The following is a 23,619-nucleotide window of genomic DNA, read 5'->3' on the forward strand; positions in this document are numbered from 1 at the left end:
GTGGGCTCGAGCCGACGGTGAGTGTCGATACCGGGGCAGAAACGATAGCGTGGTGCTGGAGGAGGTGGAGGAGGAGGTGGAGGAGGCATGCAGTTGTTTGGCGGAGCTAGCTTCAGTAGCCTGGTTTGACAGATCAGATCAGGCACACACACACACACACACACACTCACACACGGTGGTACTGTACCGCCGGGCTGCACCGACACCACTGTTGACGTTTCCCGTTTGGGTTTGTGCTGCTTGTTGTCAATGGCCGCTGTGCATATATATATATATATATATATATATATATATATATATATATATATATATATATATATATATATATATATGTGTGTGTGTGTGTGTGTGTGTGTGTGCGATAGTGGGTCATGTGTGCAGCAGCACCACACAGGCCCGAACTTGTTTTTTTTTTTTTTTTAAATTATCATTATTTGAATGCCTTGCTGCACTCTGGCGCGCGCGCGTTGGGTCCAACCGCGCATGCACACAGCACAGCAGCAGGCACGCGAGGCTGATCGATAAGGAGCTATCACACAGTCCCCGATCGTCCTGCAGCGAGTATCGACTTCCTCCACCGTCTTTTACTAATGGAGTGACTTTTGACAGTCAGTGTTTACAGCAGAGGTCCAGAACAAACAAACAGTGATGACACCTGTGATTGTCTCTGTGCCACACTGACATGTCATTCATGCCTCTGCTGTAAAATGCAGACGTAGTTGATGGTAGGTGTGTGTGTGTGATGGTGCTCATTTCATTACATCTTTTCTGTGTCGCTGCCGCACAGATGATCGGTTCTGATCCTTTGATATATACATCAGAAAACTAGAAGAAACCCCCACCAGCATGGGAGCAGGCTGTTCTTATGATGGGGGCAACAATGTGCATTTCATCAGAGCTGTCAGGGTCCGAAGGGGTGTTAGATTACCACAGATGTGCCCAGTGCGGCGCAAGAAACAATACATTGTGCTAGAAACTTTAAAAAAAGAAGGAAAAAAAAATGCTTGAATGATGTGAGTGCCATCTGTTCCTCAGACCCGTGTGGAAGTCCCCCTGGTAAAAAAATAAAATAAATAAGAATAAAAAATAATCCCAGTTGCTGGATTAAGAGCGAGCAGATCATCAGTGTTGACAGTTTGTCTGATGCGTCTGCAGATGTTTGTGTACGTGGGGGCCCCTCTTCATCAGCGCTGGAATAATCAAATCACTCCCCTGCTTTTTTTTTTTTTTTTTAATATTTATTTATGTCAAGGGGCGGTGTGTGTGTGTGTGTGTGGGGGTGGGTTTGATTCTCGCTCATTTTCCATGGTGGTATCTCGCGCTGTTGCTTGATGGGAAGTGACAGTCTAAAAGCTGCGCGGCGCTCTCGCAGTTGAGTCCAATGGAGCTGGCAAACAGAGGCATCTCCTCCAGCGCACCGAGGGGTTTCTATCCTCAAAGTGGATCAACATGGTCCACCAGTGAGAATTTCCAGCAATGTCTGACTCTTGGATGTCTAAATCAGAAAGGCTGGGAGGCTTTTTTTGTTTTTTTACAGTATGAAGTCCAAAAGCGCTCACATCTGGTTCGTTGCACGAACCGTGATTAATAAGTAATGCGTAATAATGTGAATATTATGTAAATTTCTCCTGCAGAGTCCTGGGATTTGACACAAAACGAGCTGAAACAAAAGCTAATTTATGTCCGATCAGCTGGTTTTTGTGCCCCAGACGCTCACCGTTCAGTAATCATTAGCCATCGCCATCGGTTTAAATCGCAGTGTTCTTTCTCCGGGTTGATTATTAAGCTATACTGCTTCGGCTGTAAAGATTTCAACTAAGAATAGGGTTGTTGTTTTTTTTTTTTTCTTTAAACAGACTTAACGTGGACAAACGTGTGCAGTTAAAGAATAACACTCATGGAAACTCTTCGGATGTTTAAGTTGACATTTCCTCGATAATCTTCCCGCTTGTTTCCTTTTTTTTTTTTTTTCTTTATTTGGAGCGGTTTTCTTCCATGCATAGAAGGGGAAACGCTGGCTCTGCTCCCACCGAGTGATGTAACAGCGTTGTACATGAGAGCGCACACAGAGGCTGGGTGGGTGTAGCCCCATGTGACCTGGTCTATATCTTCTCTGCCTCTCTTCTCTCGGCTCTTCTCTTTTTTTTCTCTCTCCCCTGCCTGGCTGGGGCTCCTTCAGGGGGCCCAGAGGTGACCTTCTTCAGTCCCCCTCCCAGAGGCGAGCACCCCAGTGGGCCTCTCTTTTTGTGACCCTGTTTCTGTCTGTCTTTCTTCCTGGCCTCCTCCTCCTTCTCCTCCTCCTCCTCGCTCCTTCCCCCCCACCTTCCTCTCGTCTCTCTCTCCCATCCCCTCCTATTCCCCCGGTGGTGGTGGGGCAGCAACGGCAGCAGCAGCGCTTAATGCTTAGAAACATAGAGCGTTCACTTATATAACCTTGGCTGTGCAGCTGATGTCCTGGTCTGTATCTGCTGTATAATGATGTCAGAGCTGTCTAGAGAGGCAGAGGGCATGCTGGGTAGGCCAATATGTCAAGAGCTATTCCTGAGCCGAGCCTGGTGAGAGAGAGAGAGAGAGAGAGAGAGACAGTGGGGAGGGGGTGGTGATCCTAGGATTTGCCTCCCTATTTCCTCCCTTTTTGTTTTTTTCGTCACTCAGGATGATGATGGAGGCCGACGGAGATACAGCTGATTAGGTGTTTTGTCTTTGTTTTTGTCATCTTAAGTAAAAGGAATGTCCCAGACATGGCAGTAATTGTCCCCGAAGGAGCAGCTAACATTGTTTGGCCCATGTGTCAAGCCGAATGCCTCGAGACTCCACGACCCCGGATTTCGGCGCAGTTTCCCAAACGCACCTACTGGTAGATGGGCGGGGATAATTAAAGGTCAGAGAAGTCGACGTGTTTGCAGCTGATGTTCAGCGGAGGTTGGCGTCACACGCGAGGCTCGTTTGATGTCACCTCTCCGTGAGATGCACACATCCGCGGCGACAATGGAGGCACGCGCCTGTTATTCTTGCGCCTTTACGTTCCATCTGACCTCAGCTGACTGTTGCTCATCCTAAAGAAGCCGATGGGGCCTCGAGGCGCTTTACCACGTTGTCTGCGTTGCTCTCTGTGACTAATTAGATTATGCCACCCATATGCTATGGACTTGTAGGTTGGGTCATAGGATCTATTCAGCCCTGGGAGGATGCAGCCAACCACAAAATGCCATCTGATCATCACGGGTTCCTGCGCTGGAACTGGGTTAATAGATTTTTCTGCGGCAGCGTTAAATATAGCTTGTGTTTACCAAAACGTAAAGTACTTAGAAGCCCAACAAAGCCATCTTTATCAAGAAGGGCATTTGTATGGAAACATTTGATCCCGCTTTTTTTTTCATGTAAGCAAATTAATCGGCCTCTTTACGCATGAAAAGCTCGCTCAGATGACCAACATTAGGGCTCTTTGTCCGCGCAGGCCTATAGATCATTATGCAGGCCTATTGATAGAGTCCAGGCACAAATGAAATCATGATTATCTGCTGATTTGGGTGAGCTGGTCACAGCTCCTCACAGCTCCCTGCTGCTCACAAAACGACCTCTTATGCCACAAACATCCAGGTCCGCGCAACAAGTAACAACAACTTGAGCTGTTTCAGTGTTTTCAAATGTTGCAATCAGCAGTTAATGCACGTTTTTGAGCTAAAAATAACTGTGTAAATCTGTCTGTAGCCTTGAGGGAAACAGATTAGCGGGCAGCATATAAGGAATTATTGCAGAATAAGTCAATTTAAAGTGATTGATGACAACACTGCCTATTTGGAACTCTTACTTATGTCTATATTTAATGTTTGAAGGTAAAGTGCATGCTTATATTTTGTATTTACTCCTATTTGTAGCTTTGTACAGCAACTTGCATCTTGTTGCATGTATACGAAGACAATAAAGATAATTATTACATAGCATACATGCGTCCAAAGTCCTTTTCTCTTATAGCAAAATTAAAAAAAAAAAAAAAAAAAACCCACAACATGGACCAAAAATGAACAACAGGAGATGAAATTAAACAGAAAATTAAAACACTAAAAATGTTTAAGATCAATGAAAAAAGGTAAAAACAGGGATGATATAATGTAAATGATTAAAACTTAAAGCAACAGTATGTAGAAATTGGCATTTTGTGCGATTTGGCGCCCCCTAAAGTTTCTGAGTGCAGCACCGCTGTCATGACTACAAATCTATCTATCTATCTATCTATCTATCTATCTATCTATCTATCTATCTATCTATCTAACGACCGCGTCTTCGCCGGCAGTTCAGACCTCCTCAGCCGGAGAAGAACGAGGTGAACCTTTTTGCCGTGTGATGTCGTCGCTGCCTCGTGTAGCTGCGTCGAGAGGCCGCCGCCGCCGCCGCTGATAAGCCTGCTGTCATGGTGAACACGACAAGGGGATTATCAGTGCATTCTGCACACGGACCACTTGGGGTCCTGCTGTGTTTGAGATACTGTAACGACCCCCCCCCACACACACACACTCCTCACACACACCCCGACACACAAACACACTTGCAGTCACGTGACGTCAGCTGTCAGCCAAGTTTGTGGCTTTTTTCCTCTCACTGTTGTGTTTTTTTTTGCCGCCCCTCCCTTCAGCCTCCTCTGAGCGAGTTTGCTTTCGCTTTCAGTTGTTTGGGTTCAGTTGAGCTTGACTCCCCCACCCCTCTTTCTTTTCTTTTTTTAAATTTTTTTTTAATTTATACTCCTCTGAACTGTTGTTGCTCTCTGCTGCTGCTCTCCGGTCTCGAGCCATTTTAGCTTGAAAAGCATCGTAAAAATCACAAGGGAATGTTACAGTTTTTGCAAAAGTTTGGCCTTTGTGGGCCAAAAGAGAGGAGCGAGGAGGCCGCGCCGCTCGCTTATTAACACCAGCCGGCTTGGCTCTGCCCGGGTACAACTGGGGCCGCTCACAACTGGCTTTTCGTCAGCGGGAATACTTGGCACCGAGGGCCCGCGAGGTTTATTTTTGCCAGGGTGAAGCGGAGCACTTTACGAGGAGGAGTCCATCCCACATTTGCTGGCACTGAACTGCGTCCGCTCGCTCTGTGTGTGTCAGAGAGAGAGAGAGAGCTGCTTCAATTTATTCAGCAGCATAAAAATTAAGTCGCTACACATTTGCAGACGTATTAAACAAGCAGTTCCCGAGACAATAAAGCGGCCACTTTTTATTTTTTTTTCTTCCCACCGCGCCATAAACAGCGAGTGGCTGCGGCGTACAGAGGGGTTCCCCTTCGTGTGGATTTGAGATTAAACTGGCAGTAACAGTTTCGGTATCCACGCCCTCGGGGGGCCAGATGATAATCAGTTTATAATCAGAGTTCCCGAGAGGAATTAATGTGTGTGTGATTACGACTGGAGTTTGTGTGCCGGCGCTAAAGAACAGGAACTGATAATACGAATCGTAAAAACAGATAATTGAAGATTTACTTTGGGGGGGATAATTGTTTTGCTTTGACTGATGCAGCAGAGAGATAATGTGTCAATAAATGACCAATACAAGATCATTTTCAGTCCCCAAATAATGTCCAAAACTGAGGAAAAAGTGACTATTCTGATCATCGATTCATTGCTTTGAGTCAGTTTCAACAAAACAATACCTTTGTTTTCTGATTTCAGCCTCTTAAATATGAATATTCTCTGTTTTCTTGAGTCCTCTGTGACGCTTCGTCTGAATATCGGATGGACGTTACCTCAGGCAACATTTTAAGGACCGAACTACTAATCGATCGATTGAGAAAATGTATCAGCCACAATTACAAGTCCAGAGAAGCCACGTTGACGTCATTTAAGTTGGTTGTTTTGTCCAAACGAATAGACAAAAACCCCCCAAAATATCCCATTTTGGAGCCAGATCATTGTTGGACTTTTGCATAATGTTTTTTTTTTTGTGCTGTGTTTAAATATAACACACAAAGTATATCAGCACAATCAGCCAGAGGTCGAGGAAAGTACGGCAGAAGAACTCCTCTGTGACGCTGCCGTCTCTTTGGAAATGTACCGCGCTTCAACGTATTAATCTGCTGAGGTAATGAATAACTCAGAGCAAAGAGATGCTTATAATAAAACCCCACAATTAGAATTTTTGGCCAGGACCCAGCTTCCACTATGGCTGCTCCGCTCCGCTCCGCTCTGCTCTTCCCAACATGCTCTGCACTGTATATAGGTCAGCGCTGCATTTACCATCCGTGAAGCGCAGAGGTTAATGCTCTTTACTCCATGCTCTAAACTGTCGCCGGATTTCTTTCTTTTTTTTTTTTTTTTTAATCTACTTTTTTTTTTTTTTTTGTAAACAATATCATTGTGCGTCTGAAACATCTCCTACCGAGCCTTCAGTGCAGTTCCTCCTGAACGGCGCCTGAATGAGATAGCTGGATAAATGGTCGGCAGTGCAAGAAAGAAAAAAGGCTGCAGTTTTATTATTGCTCCCTGTTTTTGTAATCTGTCATGCTCGAGGAAACTCGGATGGAGTCGCTCCAACGCCTGATGGTTTGGCAAGCTCCTCCAAAACTCCACCTCTTGATCATTGTGTGTGTGTGTGTGTGTGTGTGTGTGTGTGTGAAAAGGTGTGTGGGGTGAAAGAGGCTGTCGTACATGTCGTACAGCAGACAGACCACCACGACCCTGAACTCAGTCAGGCCTGCAGCGACATCACCCGCTAATTTCTCATACGGTTGATTTACTGGACATTACACCTACTTGCACCATTTTTATATTGATTCAAGCAAACTTTACTGTTTATCCATTAGGCTACTTTTATTGATGATACATTTTATCAATCTGTTTCAATCATTTAGCTAACTACTTAAGAGTTTTTGTAGTTTTATCCGGCTAATTCAGCTGTTTGTCCATTAGCTTAAGCTAATTATTTAGCCTGTGTCGTAGTTTTAGCTAATCAATTTGGCTTTTTTTTTAGTTTTAGCTAACTATTTCAAGCATATAAGCTATATATCAGTTTTAGCTAATTACTTATGTTTAATGTTTTAGCTAGCTAATTTAGCTGTTTGTCCATTAGCTTTAGCTTACTGTCTAGTCTGTTTTTTTCTTTTTTCTTCTCCAAGTTTTAGTTCACTAATTCAGCTGTTTATAATTTTAGCTAACTATTTGAACTTCCCTGCTGACTTGCTAACATACAGCATCCACTATATTGTCTCCACATACTCTTATTTGCAGCTTTAGGGCTTTTCAGATGACTTCATATGTGAATATTTCCCTTTAATCAAATAATAAATTGTGCTGTATAAAATTGGCTGAGCTCCCTGCCCCCCCTGACACCTACAGAAGTGCTCCTTGGGGTACATTTTGGTTGGAAATCACTTTTCTGCTATAAAATAACAGAACAAGTACTCTATCTCTTATTACAATATAGTCTTACTGGTATTATGTTGTTTAATTAACCATTATAAAGTAATTAACCCCCAGGGATTATGCTTTCAAGCCTTAAAATGAAGGTTTTTAATATGTTCAGTTATGACAAGCCCCTTCTTTCTAGCTTTTATTGCACACCGCTACCCTATTAATTTACAGCAAGCTGCTTCCTCAGTTGGCGAATGCCCCAGATTCTGGTCACGTGTTTGGTTTTCACAGTAGTCCAGTCACAACCCGGTCTGACCGGGCCAACAGGACTGTGTGTAAGATATCCCCCCTCCTCCTGGCTGAACCAGACTTTGGTTTATGTTATGACTGTCTGTGAGGTGAAAGATCACTTCAGAGTTTAGTTGGGCTTCTGTGAAGTGTGACTGACAGTGACCCGCGCTTCACCGGGCCGTGGCGTTAAATACCGCTTACCGAGCACTTTTTCTGTTTGAGGAAAACCTTTTTGTTTCTGGCCTCGCGTTCAAGCTGGAATCATCGTTTTACGCCAGTGACTTTTTTCCCCCTTCCTTTTTGATTATTTTGAGCGAATGTTCATCTTCGAGTGAGACCGGCTACTTGTCCCACATCTGCTGAAGGTCGCCACGTGCAGTCGTTTGGCAGCAGCTGCCTGAATAAAACAAATCCGATTCCAATAATCGAACAGCGATAGGGGCGGAAATCTTCTTGCCATTACACGAAGGCTGCAGGTGGGTGTGTGTGCAGGGCCCTGATGGGAAGAGGAAGCGCAAGTCACCTTCTCATCCGTTTGTTAGATGCAGCGATGCCAAAGCGACTTGTGATGACACGTTCCCCTCCTGATTATTATCTCCAGTTCCTGCACACTCACACACTGGCACACTTGTCATTCGAGACTTCTCACTTCACTGCGAGTAACACAGATTATAATAATGATATATGATAATTATAATGCAGCGATGAAAGAGGAACGAGTCATTTGGACAGAATTTGTCAGATGCAGCAACAAAACCGGCTACACGGCCCTTTAGAGGCATCCTAAACTGAATATCTGACATTTTTTACAAGCAAATTGGTTCATCTAGAAAATAAGAAAAAAGCAGATTAATCTAATGAAAATAATCAGTCGCAGTCGTAATTATATAATACTGTCAGACAGGGTGGAATAAGATGACTTTTCCAACCTGAAAGCTGCTTAACGGGGAAGATAACAAGGTAAAACCTATTAGGGGATTAATTAATTGAAACCGTTTTGTGCTGTATTATGTAATATTGTTGACAAAAAATAAGATAAAATGCATGTAATTCAAATGTCAGAGGTTATTTTTAAACCAGGCGTCACTTTTATTTCGAATCGTTTGCGTCGGAGAGCGACACTAATGATTCATGAGAGAGGTGTGCACGAGAATCGCTGAGAGGGAAATGGCTCTAGGTGTGGAACTGGCAAATAATCAAACAAGAGGTACAGTTACTGCTCCACACACACACACACACACACACACACACACACACACACACACACACACACACACACACACACACACACACAATCAAACATAATTGAATCCTCGTCCACCAGAGCGCTGCACCGGGAGGGGAAGTCGGCTGCTTATTAGCACTCTTGAAATTAAGCCTTTTCAAAATGTGAAGTACTAGTTTGGGAGCGACTGAGGGAGTTGTAAACAATCATTAGTGTTACATTATGAGATCACCCAGTCCCCCCCCCCGCTGCACAATCCAGATATTGTTCGGCTTGAGTGCATCATTAATCCTGGGATTTACCTGAGCCAGGGAATGTGTTTCATCTCTACCTGTTAGAGTCGCTCGCCAGGTAGAAGGAGATAGAGACGGAGAGAAAGCTACGCGCTGGGAGGTCCAGAATGCCAACTTAATGCCAAGCACCCTGAGGCTGTTTGTGCGAGCGCGTGTGTGTGTGTGCGTGTACGTGTGCGTGCACGTCTTTTGGAAAAGCACCGAGAGACTTGCTGATCTGGCAGAAGCGCACATTCCTCATCTGAGGTGTTTTAAACTGCAGCCAGTCAACAGAAATCTGGCCCGCAGTCGTTTGAAAGGGATTCAGTTTCTCGCTGATATTGGAAATAACGCCTCAGATTTCGCACACGTGCACGTGGGGTGCAGGTGGCGATTGGGGGCTGCAGTTGTGTGTTAACGTCGTATCTCTGCAGCCGCTCTGCATGTTTGGCGTTGGAGGACGGGCTCGTGTTTCCTCCCACATAGCTGGCCCAGGGTCGCAGGAAACTCAAGAGGCGATAGTGTGAGGCAACCGCTCTGTTATTAGTGTACTGTATCTTTGACCCCGTCAGCGCTGGATGCAGAAGTTCAGGGAGTTTGCGTTGCCTGCCTGTGTTTTGCACTTTTTTTGCGCAGCAGCCACACAGCTGATGTGCTCTGGCAGCTCTTCTGGCTTCACTCAGGCTCCCACAGACCTGTGAAGAACTCATGTTGCATCAGATACTCGGTGTTTGCTCAGTACTGTACACAGGGATATGCACTAAAGCCACGTACGGTTAATTTCTCAGCCCGCCAGCCGCCCTGTTTGCTCAGCTCTGTCCAAACCGTCTCCAGCGAGCGTTCGCTGCGAGCCCAACAACAACTGTTTAACTTGCGAAATGACGACTGCGTGGAAGCTGCCAGCAGTCCTGCATTGTATCACCGCAACGACTTCCTCTATCAAAACAGTTGTCTTTCAACTGAAACGGCGTCATTTTTCACTCTGATTCCGACATGTGGGATTCGTGTATTTTTGATGCTCTCGACTAAAAATCTCAGCAGCAGCGACAGACAGAGCGCTCACAGACTTTTACGCCTGGACGGAGGCCCGGTGGTGATCGACGAGGGTGTCAAGCTGGCCGAGGCCCCTCGAGATGCAGCTTGCGCTCTCTCCGTCCTGTCCCTGACCCTTGTCCAGGTTGGCCGGGCTCCAGCTGGTCCCTGGAGCGAGCGCTCCCCGCTCTCACATCTGTAGTCCTCTTCTGTGCCAGAGCAGGCAGCTCTGTTTGTGTGTGTGTGTGTGTGTGTGTGAGAGAGAGAGTTATAACATTAGATAACATTAGAGCAGAAAGACAAGGTGGTCAGATCACATGTTGGACTTGACTTCATGTACTCTGTGTGTACATCCATCACATGATTAGTTTACAGTCCATGGCTTACCCTTGTTATTCCTGTATTTTTGTGTGTGTGTGTGCTAGTATGCTAAGCACGAGTGTGCAGGCTGACCCTTATCTGACTCTGGGATTATTTGACCGAAGGCGACTCCTGGTCTCCTCTAACCTCGGCCCGTCGTGGCCCTTCCCGCTTGTTTTTTTGCACAGACTGTCACTCAAACAGTCTGCTGCAGCTTCTGTACATTATCATACATTAAAAGGACCACCGGGATGGATTTTAAGGACCGTGCCAGCTGTTTTGCGCGGATCAACCTCATTAAATTCAAATGATGTATCCCAGACATTCCTGTTAATCATTTCCCAAAGCGAAACCACAGGGTTTTTAAATGATTTCCAAGCTCCCAGGAAGTCATTTCTCTTCTTTAATTTTGTGTTTCCGTGTGTCGTTTAGGGGTAAAGATGATTTGTTTTTTCACTTTTTTCATTAACCATCTTTAATAACTGGTACATTAATAATAGTTGCATAAACAAACTACATAACAGTAGTATCATACTTTGTTTATATGTGGCGGACCCTGCCACCTTTCTAGCTTCACACAGTGCTCTGAGGACCTTATTTTCCTCTGAGAACAGCTTGTTTATTCAGTCATGGCAACAATAAATACATTAGAGTTTGTATTATTACCTCATTCATACTGTAAGTATAAAAAGTCTGAGTCTGAATTGTTGTTGTCAGTAGTTATTTCACTCTCATGCACAATATAACACTTTATTAAGCATTTGTAAAGATTGCAGACATCGGTTGCAACTTCACAACAAAACAATTGCTCGAGAAACGTTTTATAAAGCATTTAATTGTTTGTTAACAGTGAAATATTATGTAACTAAAGTTAAACTAAATGCACAGTAAACCTACCGTATATTAACAGTGTCTAATGTAAAGTGCTGCTGTGTCATTTTTTTTCTATTTATGTTACCAAAGTTTGGGCGACGTGGTTTTAACATAGTAGTCTGATTGTTTTAGGCTCGAAAGCATATACATGATAATTAATCTCGATATTTAAGTATTGCATATATGTTAGGATAGGTCGACAAAATCAAATATCACAATATATTTTTACCCTCATACTTGGATGTTGATATTGCAACAATATTTGTTGTGGTGACTTTCAGAAAAATGAACACCATATTTCTGCTAGTAAGTTTGGAAAATGGTATCACTTGACCGTAATGCAGCTTCTTATACAACATCATGATACAGCGATATCTTATACGCTGACATGAGGATAATGATATTGTTATACACATATTTTGCAGCCCTCCTGTTACCTTCTGCATGGCAGTTTCCATTTTTAGCATCAGTGTCCGCCATTCCTCTGCAGGATTCATATGGCCTGCTCATGCAGCAGGGATTCACAGGAAACGATGCAGCGTGTAATCCAGCGTCACTGTAATTTAATCTCATTGATGTCAGCTCCCTCTGTTCACCGCTCGCTCTCCTGCAGCTGTATCAGAGCTGTATTAAGTTACTGCTAATGCAAGCGAACATTTCCCTCAGCTGCTGCCTCACATTCAGACATGAGTTTGCTTTTATTGTACGGCGGTCGTGGCCTCGGAGTTCTAAAACTAAACCACGCTCGCTGTTAACACTGTGACCCTGTTTGTGTGGCTTAATCACCCAGGACGGGAATCCTGAGGAGCGTTTTATGATTAATTTAATGAATCAAAACAAATGAAGAAAAGAACTGAAAGGACTCCATATCTGGGTGAGCCCGCTCATTTACAGTGCCATTGTTTCCAGTGTTGCTACGCTATTAAAGAATGTATTAACCCACATTACAATGAAATCTTTGTTTTCACTTGCTATGCATGTTTTTAGACCTTTTTGTCCTCTCCCTGACATAATGGATGTAATGGGCGTTACAGTTTATGCTGCTGAAAGTGTTGCACGGACACATTAAGTCACATTAAATTCAAAAGTACAGAAAGTGTCCAGAAAATAGCTGACTTTTTTGGTGAACTACCCCTTTAAAATTCGCTTGCAGAGGCCTTAAAGGCAACCAATAACAGTGAAGATGTAGTTAAAGGAGCTAAACTGTTCACCTGTAACCAGGAGCGCCTCAGCGATCAGTCGATCAAAAGAGAACTGCTCGGCAACTGTTTGGTCGTTTATTTTTCCAGCAAAGATGTCAAAGAAATGTGAGGATCCGTCTCTTTCCTGTCATGTAATAAATGAAGGTTCTCTGGAGTTTGTTGGACAGAAGAAGCTCTTTTTCGACTCTTTAAAAAATTGTAATGAATGTAAATGTGAGTAGCCCTGTAAACCACTCTGCACACAACATATGCTCGGAGTCAGACATCCATAAATTACAGTAAAATGTGAAAATGCAAATATGCACCGGAGCAACCGGGGGGGAGAAAATTTCTCCTCATTATTTTATATAATTACATATAAGTTCATCCATCATTGTGCGATAATGCGGCTCAATTACTTCCTCAGAAATGCAGTAAACAGGCGTCTTTGTCGGCCATCAAACGGTCACGCCAACTGATTTTATTATTAGAAATGAGCTGCAGTGTGTTTCCAGCAAGTGAATAATTGATTATTGGACTGTCTCTGTTGGAGCGCAGGCCTCTCATTATGCTTTCTGCTGGACACATACAGCACATGTGCCCGCCTCAAACAGGGTACACACACACATACACACACACACACACACAAACACTGAATTTCCCATAAACCCCCCTCACAGAGAAGATAAAATTGTTTGTCATTTCCAGCCCAGCGTGCTCTGTTCTGTCTGTCGTTCCAGTTACTGCCGTGGCGTTCTGTCGGCGAGGCGGCGTGCGTGGGTGTTTCTGTACGTGTGTTTAAGTTCCTGTGGCACCGTGTTTTCACGGGAGCGCCAGTGAATCTGAGTCAGACGGCTTCTTTTACTGTAGATTAGAGGAAGGAAGGAAATTAGCGAGAAAAGGAGGGAGAGCGAGCGCCGAAAAATGGGTCAGACATCTGAGAGCCAGGCGTCCCTTTTTTCTTTTTTTTTTTTTTCTGCGATGGGTGTCAAGACATTATCCAATTGCGCCTCCTTTTCTTCTCCTTACTTTCTCTTCTCTCTCATGAGTGGTTTTCGTTTTTTTTTTTTTTTTTTTGTTGCTCTCCCCAGTTTCCCCCCCCGCCTTGCCAAGGAAAAGTGCAAAGAGAGGAGAGAGTTATTATGCTTGGCATGTCGGCAGAGGACGGACTTTAATTTGGACACGGCCCAGCTGATCAATCTCCACATTGGCTCAGTTACAGCACTCTGGTTGTGTGTGTGTGTGTGAGAGAGAGAGAGTGTGTGTGTGTGTGTGTGTGAGACCGCATGTAACAGCTAAGCTTTTGAAGTATGCAAAGCAGCAGATCGGTCTCAAAGTAAAGCAGAGTGGATTAATTCTGTGTGGAAATGACTTATTCTACAGGCAGCAGCGTGGAGGAACAATGAATTGGATTAGAGCTGAAATGAGCATTAATGGAAAACATGCTGCTCTCGGCTCTAAACGAAGTTAAAATAAAAGGAAGTCAGGTTTTATTCGGTGAAAGCCTGAGACGTGCACGTGAAGTCCTATAGGTGGCACGTCTGACTCGGCTGATGTTAACGTGTCACGGTCGATTGTGAGCTGATTTGGAAAAACGAGCTCCCTCGCACGCAGTCGAAACACACACTTACTCCGCTTTACACTTAAGTAACTCTGGGCGATTTGCATAATATGCAAACAGATGGATGTGATTCAGCGGGTGGTTTGGCACAGCGACAGAGAGCCGGCACCATTTCCTGTTTGAGGCCTTTCTCTGGCACCGAGAGCGCTTCTATTAGAAAGTCGTAGCCGTGTGACAGCCGCTCTCAGGATCAGACTGCAGGCAGGACCGCCGCCACAGTGGACCCACCACAGCAAGAACGTCACGAAGCGAGGGGAGGAAATGAAACAGTACAGTTTATTCACACTTTTCTCAATGATTTGTTTGTGTATAGTGCCTGTTTTTAATCCATACAGCCCTTGGTGACATCCTCAAATGCAGGCTTCAACATTAATGTACTTGGCCGGCATATAGTTTTTTTAAATTTTTTTTTATTGAGAGGACAGATTGAAAGATGACAGGAAATGAGATGAGAGAGAGTGAGGGGGGGAGAGAGAGAGACATGCAGCAAGTGGTGACAGATTGGACTCAAACTCGAATTGTATTTATCTGCATTATCTCCCAAAAACAAAACGAAGGCGCCGTGTACCATCATGCTCACTGCGCCACTTTCAGAAGCAACATGTCTGTTAATGACGAGCCACCTCTTGAATATAGTTTAAACTCTGTTAGCCAACTTTCTGCATGTGTCGGGGGAGTAAACACACATGTGCCGCTCATTCGGATCGAGCGACAGATGCTTTGCGGCTCTGCTCGAATATGACAACCTTTCGTTGCTCCTAACCCTCCCTGTCATCGCGCTTAAATGTTAATAACGCCGATCTAACGGCGCAGATGTTGACTTGCGTTCAACATTTTTACGAGGATTTCACACTCGGTCGGTTGTCTGGCGAGAGAAAACAGATGTTCAGAAAGAAATTCAACCCCAAATCTCAGACATACAAATTTGCACAAGAATTTAGCACGTGACCTCTGTGTTTGGCCAAATACGGTCGTCACTATGTGGTGAGATGCCGAGCAACTATCATTTCTGCATATTGAAAATTGTCATGTTCCATGTTATATGCTGTCTACAGCATAATTAAAACATTTGCTTCAGCTTTTTAAAAGTCTCACCCGCGCATGTGCAATTCTCAACAGAGGAGAGAAAGAAGTGAGGTGGATGGGTCATTCCTAAATCTCTTTCCACCATCAGACGAGGAAAACTTGTTGGAAATGGAAGGAAATGTTATGATGGTAACTTTTTCACCAGTTACTAGATTTAGACTGCTAGTCTGAGAAATCGGGCTTGTTACTGTAGAGTCCTGAAACACCCAGTTTTATCCAACTGCCAGTCAGAAAACCCAAAGATGTTTAGTGCAATCATAGAAAATGTGCACACATTTTGACATCTATTGTAATTTCATAGAGGACCTGTGTAGAAACATGCACAGAAGACTAAAGGTCAGAGCTTCTCCCGTCAGCACACGGTCCAGTTTCATTTTCAATAAGTTTGATGTTGTTTCTAACACGAAGCTTTTGACAAACAGCACCGTCCCAAACGTCAGATTCGTCCGAAATGATTAACAGCGGCTGCGTGTCTAGTTTTTTGGGAGGCGCTGTCATCTTACAGGAGAGATGCTTTTATTGTGGAGATAAAGCATCAGAGTCTGCCTACAAACTGGGCAGACTGATGTGTTAGACATCCTCTGTCGAGCCCACATGGGAGGACAGGGACGACACCTCATTAAGCAGGAAGGAGCTTCACATAAAACAGATGTTTTATTATTCTTGGCTTGATGAGGTCTTTAGATCGCGCCTCTCATCAGCTGTCCTATAGGAAACACATTCTCTCGCAGTATAAAGAGGACGACAGCAGAGCAGAGAGCTTATATAAAGCCTGATGTAAGACAACCTTCGTCTTTTTTAGACTCTGGTGAACGGTGCAGTTTTATATAGACTGCTGAATTAAAGCAACAAACTGCACTCGAGAGTTTTTTTTTTCTTCTCAGTTTTAGCGTTTCAAAGAGAATCAGAAATCGCCCCGCGGACTCTGTGGATGTTAGTTCCTAATCCTTGTCGAAACGAAACGTATGTTTGCTTCCATAAGCGCAGGAATCTCACCTTTTTTTGTGTGGCCTGTCCAAGAATGCAGGCGGTAATCCTGCCAGCATTCATTCTGTACTTCTCGCCCTGTTGTGAGAGATTTTATCTGTGGACTGTTTTAAAACGGTCCTTCGGGGCTCGCCGTCTTGTACCATGACGTTCTGTGAGATTGTTGTTCCATTTCACTTTCCCGCAGTTCACCGCCGTGAATGCTTTCCACTAGTTTACATTATCAGCGATGTGTCTGCTGACGGATGAAAGAATGTTTCTAGCCGAGCCGCAGAACATTAGAACTCATTACACAAAGTGCCGTTTAATAATTATCTCTCTTCTGTGTATTAAACACCGGAATGGAGTTCAGTGTATGGTTAGCGTAGCTTAGCATAAAGGCTAGATGCAAGGAGAAGTTGAGCCAAAGTTCATAAAATGAAAACAAAAAAACACTGTTGCCTCTAAAGCTTACTTATGAAAACAGTTTACAAAATGGGTTTGTACCCAGAAATAAAAAACAAAGCCAGATCTGCAGATCTAAAGAAAAGTATGATAAGGATAATTTATGCAATGTGATAATCCTTGACAGTTTTCATGGAGCCATATTTTATGTCTTTGTTAAATGTTAAACAAGTTTTAGTTTGATGTCATAATGTTATGGTCGTGCTCTTGGGGAAGGAATCAAATGAGCTTAATTTGGAAAATGTCAAACAATTCCTTGATGCAGAGTTTTGCATCATGGATTGTTCATCGTCTCGGTGCTGGACGTTGGTAGCATGGTATCAAAACCAGCACTGGTGATGAAAAATTGTATCTGGTGTGACGCAGGCTGGAAATCTTCAGATGAGATAATGTTTTTACACTTAAACTTACTTCATGTTTTAGTCACACTTCCTTCCTCACTCTCTCCTGGAACGACCTCATGATGCAACCTGTCAACGTTATCGTGAGTCTCTGGGTTTTCACATTGTTGGAAACATCTGGGTCACTGTAAGTTCACACCTCAACGAAATGTATAACAGGTTTCATCTTCAGGTTTTAGGTTTTTGACATTTTAATGAAGAATTGTTGGATCACATCTCTGAGTGACGGCCTCAGCATGATATATAACATGCAGGAACATATCTGTAACCTGGGATGAAAGATGAATGTGATCGGTGGTCACAGTCGTAAATGGGCTTCCAGGAACGACTAATATTCTTTAATGCGCTTTAAATCCTGCTGCAGGGTGCATACCTTAATCTGTGGTGGCCCTCCGCTGAACCTCGGCGTCATGTGTCGACCCCGTCGGTGCGGCTGTGTGTTGGTTCGCATTAAAACATGTCACGAGCTTGTGTGGAGGCACATCTCACTACCGACCCATTGGAGAGCAGTAATCTTTTTTCTTGTTTTTTTCTGTTTCTTCTTCTATCTCGAGTATCCGCCTGTCCCTCTGAACTTCCTGGTGACTGCTGGTGGTGTCACAACAGCGATCGCCGCTCGGAGGCAGGAACATGATTACGAATGGCTCAGATTCTGTCACATGAGATCACTGTTCCCAGCTTATCTTATATTTGCTCAAACAAATGAGTGGAGTAATGATGTTTACCTGTGGGTTTGATTTATAACCCCTATTACTGACACCACAACAAATTGGTGAAAGGCATGACGGTGCACGCCAGTGCCACAAATAAAGGCGGGGTCCAGAGTGAGGCAGGATATCCTTTGAATTGTTTTGATCCTAGAGCCGATACGATACAGATGCCAAAAATATTCTGATGCCTAATTTGGCTGGTTGTTTGGTTAGTTGGTTGGTTGATTGGTTGGCTGGCATGTTGGTCGACTGGTTTATTGGTCGGTTGTTGCGGAACGAGACGAATGAATCGCTTCATCTCACTTTCTTTAACATTGAAAGATTGGACGTTTTTGTTTGGTGGTTGTTATCTGTGTGTGGGTGCAAGCTGATGCTCGTCCCAGATCTGGTGAGTTTAAATGAGAGTTCTGGACGGTTGATAACGGGCTGTCGGGTTCGATATTGGATTAGGCTTGAATTAAATTGTATTAAAGGAAGACTGTTGGGCTTTGGCAGAGGTATCCGCTCCACTGAGTGCCATTCTAATTATTGTCATTATCAGTTAAATACTAAAATACTGCAAATATTGTACACCTCAGCTCAGCTCAGTGACAACTTCTCTGTGATGAAGTCTAAGATGTATGCTAACTCAGGCCTCCACAGGCCCTGAAGCCCATAGAGGGCCTTTAATTTTTAACAGAATCCGCACAGAAGGGTCAAAGGGTTCGACTCTTACTTCCATCATGATCACTCAGTTTGAGTCCAGTCCACCAGTGGTATGGTTTATCAAATGGTGGCTGTAAACTGGAGCATTAATGCCTGGATACACTCAGCCGACCTCCTCCATAAGTCCGATCTGAGATGAACGTCTCTTAAAGAGACGCCACGCGTTTGTTTTCATTACCGGACGACTGCAGTTCAGTGTGGTCACGCATCTGATTCTCTGCCTGGCTAATCCATATGCTAAGCCAGCTCTCAGCCACTCGGGGAGGGATAAATATGCATCGGCACAGGCGGGAGAGATAAGAAGGCCAGCTGCTTGGAGGCAAGGTTAAACCTGACAGCACTCAAGCCATCTACAGTATATGCTCTGTTCTATTTCAGAGAGAGATGCAGGTCGGCAGAGCAGATAGGAAACTCGCAGTGATGATTCAGTCACTTCTGTTCAGGAGACTCAGCTGTGTCTTTCCTGGCTTTGTCATGTATTTAATAACTCATAGATACCAGCACCTGAAGTTATTTTTTTCCATCAAGATCCAATGCGTTGTTCCCTGAGAAATTAACACAAATGTCGAAAAATGTCTTGTCTCACCGAGTGTAAAAGAGTAAATAGGGGTTTTATTCTGGGTCCAGACTCATCCTGCATCCAAGTTTCGTGGAAATCCATTTGGTAGTTTTTCGTGCCTGCTAAGAAACGGACACAAGTGAAAATATAACCCACTAATAATAACTGAATGAGACTGAGATGTTTATCGTAACGCACCAGTTTAAATGTGTAGCTAATATGTGCTGTCGTATGTGAGCCTGTTTACGCTGTTTAAAATCTAAAATAACTCATCGGAATGTCGCTTCTATAACGCTGATGGAATTGAAGCGTACCATAAGTTAATCCAATGTACCTTTAAACAAATCTAATATATTTCTGTTTACAAGGAACTGCTTCTGGCCGTCAGTGCCTTCTTTGTTTTCACTTTGATGGTACTTAAAAAAAACATCTGGACGTCACAGAGTGTCGTTATGGACTTCAAATGGAAACCCTTTGAGTAAGTTAAATGCTTATACAGACAGTCAGTGTAAAATGAAAATGGATCACCCGCTCATTTTCTAACCGATGACTCGGATTTGTGAGAACAACAATCTGATTAGAGAAAGGCCCGCGGTCCCGTTTCGTGTTTTCTTTTGATGAACCCGTCGACACGTCCGCGTGCATCCAAGAAGAAACATTTGATTATCTTGTCAATGGAAGGTAGGAGCGGCCCTGTGTGCGCGCCGCCCGCCACGTCAGGTGGAAAGGTGAGAATGCCGTGGCGCTACTTGGCTGAATGTCATCCGATAATGACACAACCGGGAAGAATGTGGCCGATGTGCCAAAGACGCAGACACTTGTTATGTAATGATGTGAAAGTGTGGATCAAGGAGTTCAACTTACTTGGAAACGGGGTTCTAAAATGTACCTTTTCTGCAATCTGAGATAGTTTTACAATAAATAACTGTCGGTGTCGTCTTTCTCAATTTAGTGTTTTGAGTATTTCTATGTCGGCCAGTTGAAGCTGCTGCTGTTGGCGTTCCTCATCTTCTGTTGACGCTCAGCTAACGCGCCACCCTCTCGTGCTTCCAGACGATCATACACTGCAGTCTCGGATATTTCTTTCAGTGTGGGAATGTTGTAAGCAACTTTGAGTCTTTGAATGGGGAACAAAGCGAGCCAGCAGGGGGGCAGCGAGTCTCACACACCCAGCTCGGACTGTTACCAAGGGCCCTGTCGGTGAGCGTCTACGGCTGTGGCGGTGCGTCCTGCGCTGGTTGAGCATGTAGAATCAGTCAGTGAGAGAAAATCACTCATTGGCTGTTCAGCTAATCAGGTCGGTACATGAGAAGATAAATCCTCTCAGCCTGTTGCTGTTGTATCCATTATTTCACCTATTCAGTGTGTTTTTTTCTTTATTTTTTGGCCTCCACGTCTTCACCAGCGCCATTTCCAGCCTTTTGGGTTTTATTGATGTCAACAAACCCTGCCTCATCATAACAGCGGTTCGTACACACACAGTCCTGAGTCTTCTGGTTTCCTGTTTTGAATGATGAACACACCAACCACAACCTGGTGGTACGGAGGGTTATTTCCTTGTTTCGCAGGCACAGCGTGTTGGTGGTCGGCTGGAGACTTTGTGATGTGTTCGAGCGCAGCGCCAAGTGTCTTGTTTTGTCCACAACTCAAAAAAAAGTTTACTGTCATAGAATGGTAGAGAAACGAGAAAGTATTTCAAATTATAGACTCTGGAATGAGAGAATTTTATCAGCTTTACACTGTTAACTTGACGAGTAATCAAAGTTGTCAGTGAAGTTGAGGCGATTGAAAGTAATTTTTGTTTTCAGCCCTCTGTGTTTTTGGCTATTTGTGAATATGTTTCTGTATAAATGTGTGTATACTGCATGTTTGTGTGTGTGTGAGAAGCTACAGATGTGAAGCATTATTCAATCTGCCTCTGCCAGTCACTTTATTCTGATCCGATGCGAGGAGGCAGGCTCGGGTCCTGTTGTCCGTAAGAAGATTGAACGTGATGTTCTGTATAATAGCATTTACTCCAGCAGTCGTTCATCAAGGACGGACTGATTATGTTTATAGCCCCTTTGAACAAGGTTTCTGTGCGGGTTCGCCCGAGAGCTGCATGCTCTTTCTCAGCAACGGCGCACTTGACATTCACAACCAGCGGCGTGTCTTGGCAGATTCCCAGCTGCATCTCTCATCTCCACCTTGATGACATTTGAGACGTGGCAGCTAATTACTCACCTCTGCTGCCAGGATTGTGACATCTTGAGTTGATGTACGAGTGGTATGATATTAAACTTAGAAAGGCTGTCTGGTTAATAACACCTCCTGCCTTTTTATTGTTTTAAAAGCCGCAGGTGTAAATAATGGGCCGTGCCGCGTGGACGAGCCAAGGAGATGATTAAGGAAATACCTGTTGCGAGCAGAAATCCCTCTCCATCGCTGCATTCCTGAACAGATACTGTGCTCGTGGCCTCTTGAAAGTGTACCAAGGTTCATACTATAAACTCCCTTTGATTCCTCTGGCCAGCCTAAGCCTGAAGTTAGACACTTCATTTGGCTAAAGGATTAGACTGCTAAGCCTTTTAGCAGTAAGCTGGTCACATGAAAATCTGACATCGGTTTGCACAGACAGGAGAACCTCGCACCTCCTCCTGAGATTTGCTTCTCTTGAACTCTTGAGACTCCGCCCATGTCATCCCTGACTTGGCAGTACATGCATGCATCAGTGGCCATGTGGATTTCCTCGAGCGGAGCGGCGGCTATCTGCAGGGTTTGGCCGTCTCCCTGTCTCGCAAGATCCTACTGTAAGCCTTTGTCACTCCCTGGAGTGTTTGTCCTTTGTTGGCAAAGACGTGAAGGAATCACAGATTGTCTCCTCTGGTTACAGAGTTCCACGAGAGCTGCAATCGGATAACGGCTGGGATCAAATGTGGAGAGCAGCAACAACAACAACAGTGGAGTGACGACAGCTGACCACCGAGGTACGTTCTCTTTGTGCACACCCTCACACTCTCCCTGTGTTCCCGTTCCCGCACATACGTGATCAACTGTGAACCTACATCGTCGGGAGTGTATAGTTACCTCCATAGTGTCACAAAGTCAAAAGACCACTGGGGATGTGGGGTTGGTTTTATTTTTCCGGGCTGGGACACAGTGTCTCCTTTCCACAGGTGCAGATATCAGATTTTGTTTGGCCGGGTCCTGGACGTACTGTACATGCGAGCTACACAGCAGCACATATGTGCGGCTCACTGACATGGCAGCTGCCGACGCTTTTTGCCTGTCAAGTCTGCAGGGTAAACTGGAAAGTGAACAAAAATGCAGCACTGATTCGTGCGATCTGCAGCGAGAGTGTGCAGATTTCTCAGGAAGATATATGATCACGGCGTTCTCCCTCCAACACCTGAGCAGCACGTTGGTTGTAGAGCATATGGGGACGGGTCTACATGTTGCACCGGCCTTCATTTACAAATCAAATCGCATGTCAGGAAACTTTGCATTTCCTTAGTGATTCATCGGCGTGATCACATACATTGCCCACACATAACTTTGAATATGAGTTATCAAACAAATCACACTTTCAATATCCCGTAAAGTAAAGTATTCTCTGCACATGTCTCTGTAGAAGTCACTCGGGGCTGAATAAACAGTCGTTGGCACGAGTCTGATGCTGCAGCAGTCAGCGCTCTTTCTTCCCCCCCCGGGAGCATCATCCTGCAGAGTCATTGCTGCCGTCCACACGCTAACATGTGTTACCTCACCGACAGTCGACACCTTTCGCTTCACAGCGACGTTGATGCGAACTGACCGTCTTTTTCATATTGCAGCTGCTGCAGTAGACAGATATGTAGCAGTTGTCTTTCAGTGATATGTTCCGGTTCCAGTGTTGGGTCGATTCAAGCTTTACAAACCTGAAACTCAGCGAGTCAGTCGAGGCCTATAATCAGCTGTTGTTGGCCGAAAAGGCAGAAGCAGTTTCGAGTGGCAGCCAGATGAATTTACAACCTGCATCCACAACCTGAAAGTGAGACGAACAGCATATGAACAACGGTAAAATACATTGACATGAGGAGCAACAGGTGTCGCCTGCTCAAATGTCAGGAGGGTTGGCTGGGATGGAAAAAGTGAGGAGTGCGCCAGGGGAAATTTTTAAGAAAAGGCGCAACGATGACGATATGGCTTCAGTTATTTACATTGCATCCACTGTTTATGCAGCAGTGTTTTGTACGTTTTGGACATTTTTTGCTGATGAAACAACAAGATCCAAAATCAGAACTTTACTCAAGCTCTAGTCGACTCTCTCTTCTGTGGCAGCGTGCAGACAGACTTAACGTTATCAGTCTTTGCACCGTTGTAAGGAGCCGGCACATGAATCAAAACAAAGCGGCTTCTGTCGGGGGAGGGGACGGGTGAGCGTGGACGCCGCCACCGACGCCACCGACGCACACACATCCCGCCCCAGGGCTTCTCAGGTGGCAACGAGCCGGGCCACTCCCTGCACAGCTGTCATGCCCATCAGGGGAATCACTTTTCCCGCTCTGGCACACACACACACAC

At 44.6% G+C, this 23,619-nt stretch overlaps 1 protein-coding gene across 1 annotated transcript in view; it reads left to right on the forward strand.

Moving 5' to 3' along the window:
- ormdl3 (ORMDL sphingolipid biosynthesis regulator 3) overlaps window positions 1–23,619 on the forward strand; it is a 199,607-nt gene that overhangs the window by 94,724 nt on the left and 81,264 nt on the right. Inside the window, exon 6 of the transcript XR_005071893.1 lies at window positions 21,950–22,043. The gene's annotated coding sequence lies outside the window, so the exon portion shown is untranslated. The remainder of the gene's footprint in view (window positions 1–21,949; window positions 22,044–23,619) is intronic.

The sequence above is a fragment of the Acanthopagrus latus genome, chromosome 20 (assembly GCF_904848185.1).
Source record: "Acanthopagrus latus isolate v.2019 chromosome 20, fAcaLat1.1, whole genome shotgun sequence".
NCBI lineage: Eukaryota > Metazoa > Chordata > Actinopteri > Spariformes > Sparidae > Acanthopagrus > Acanthopagrus latus.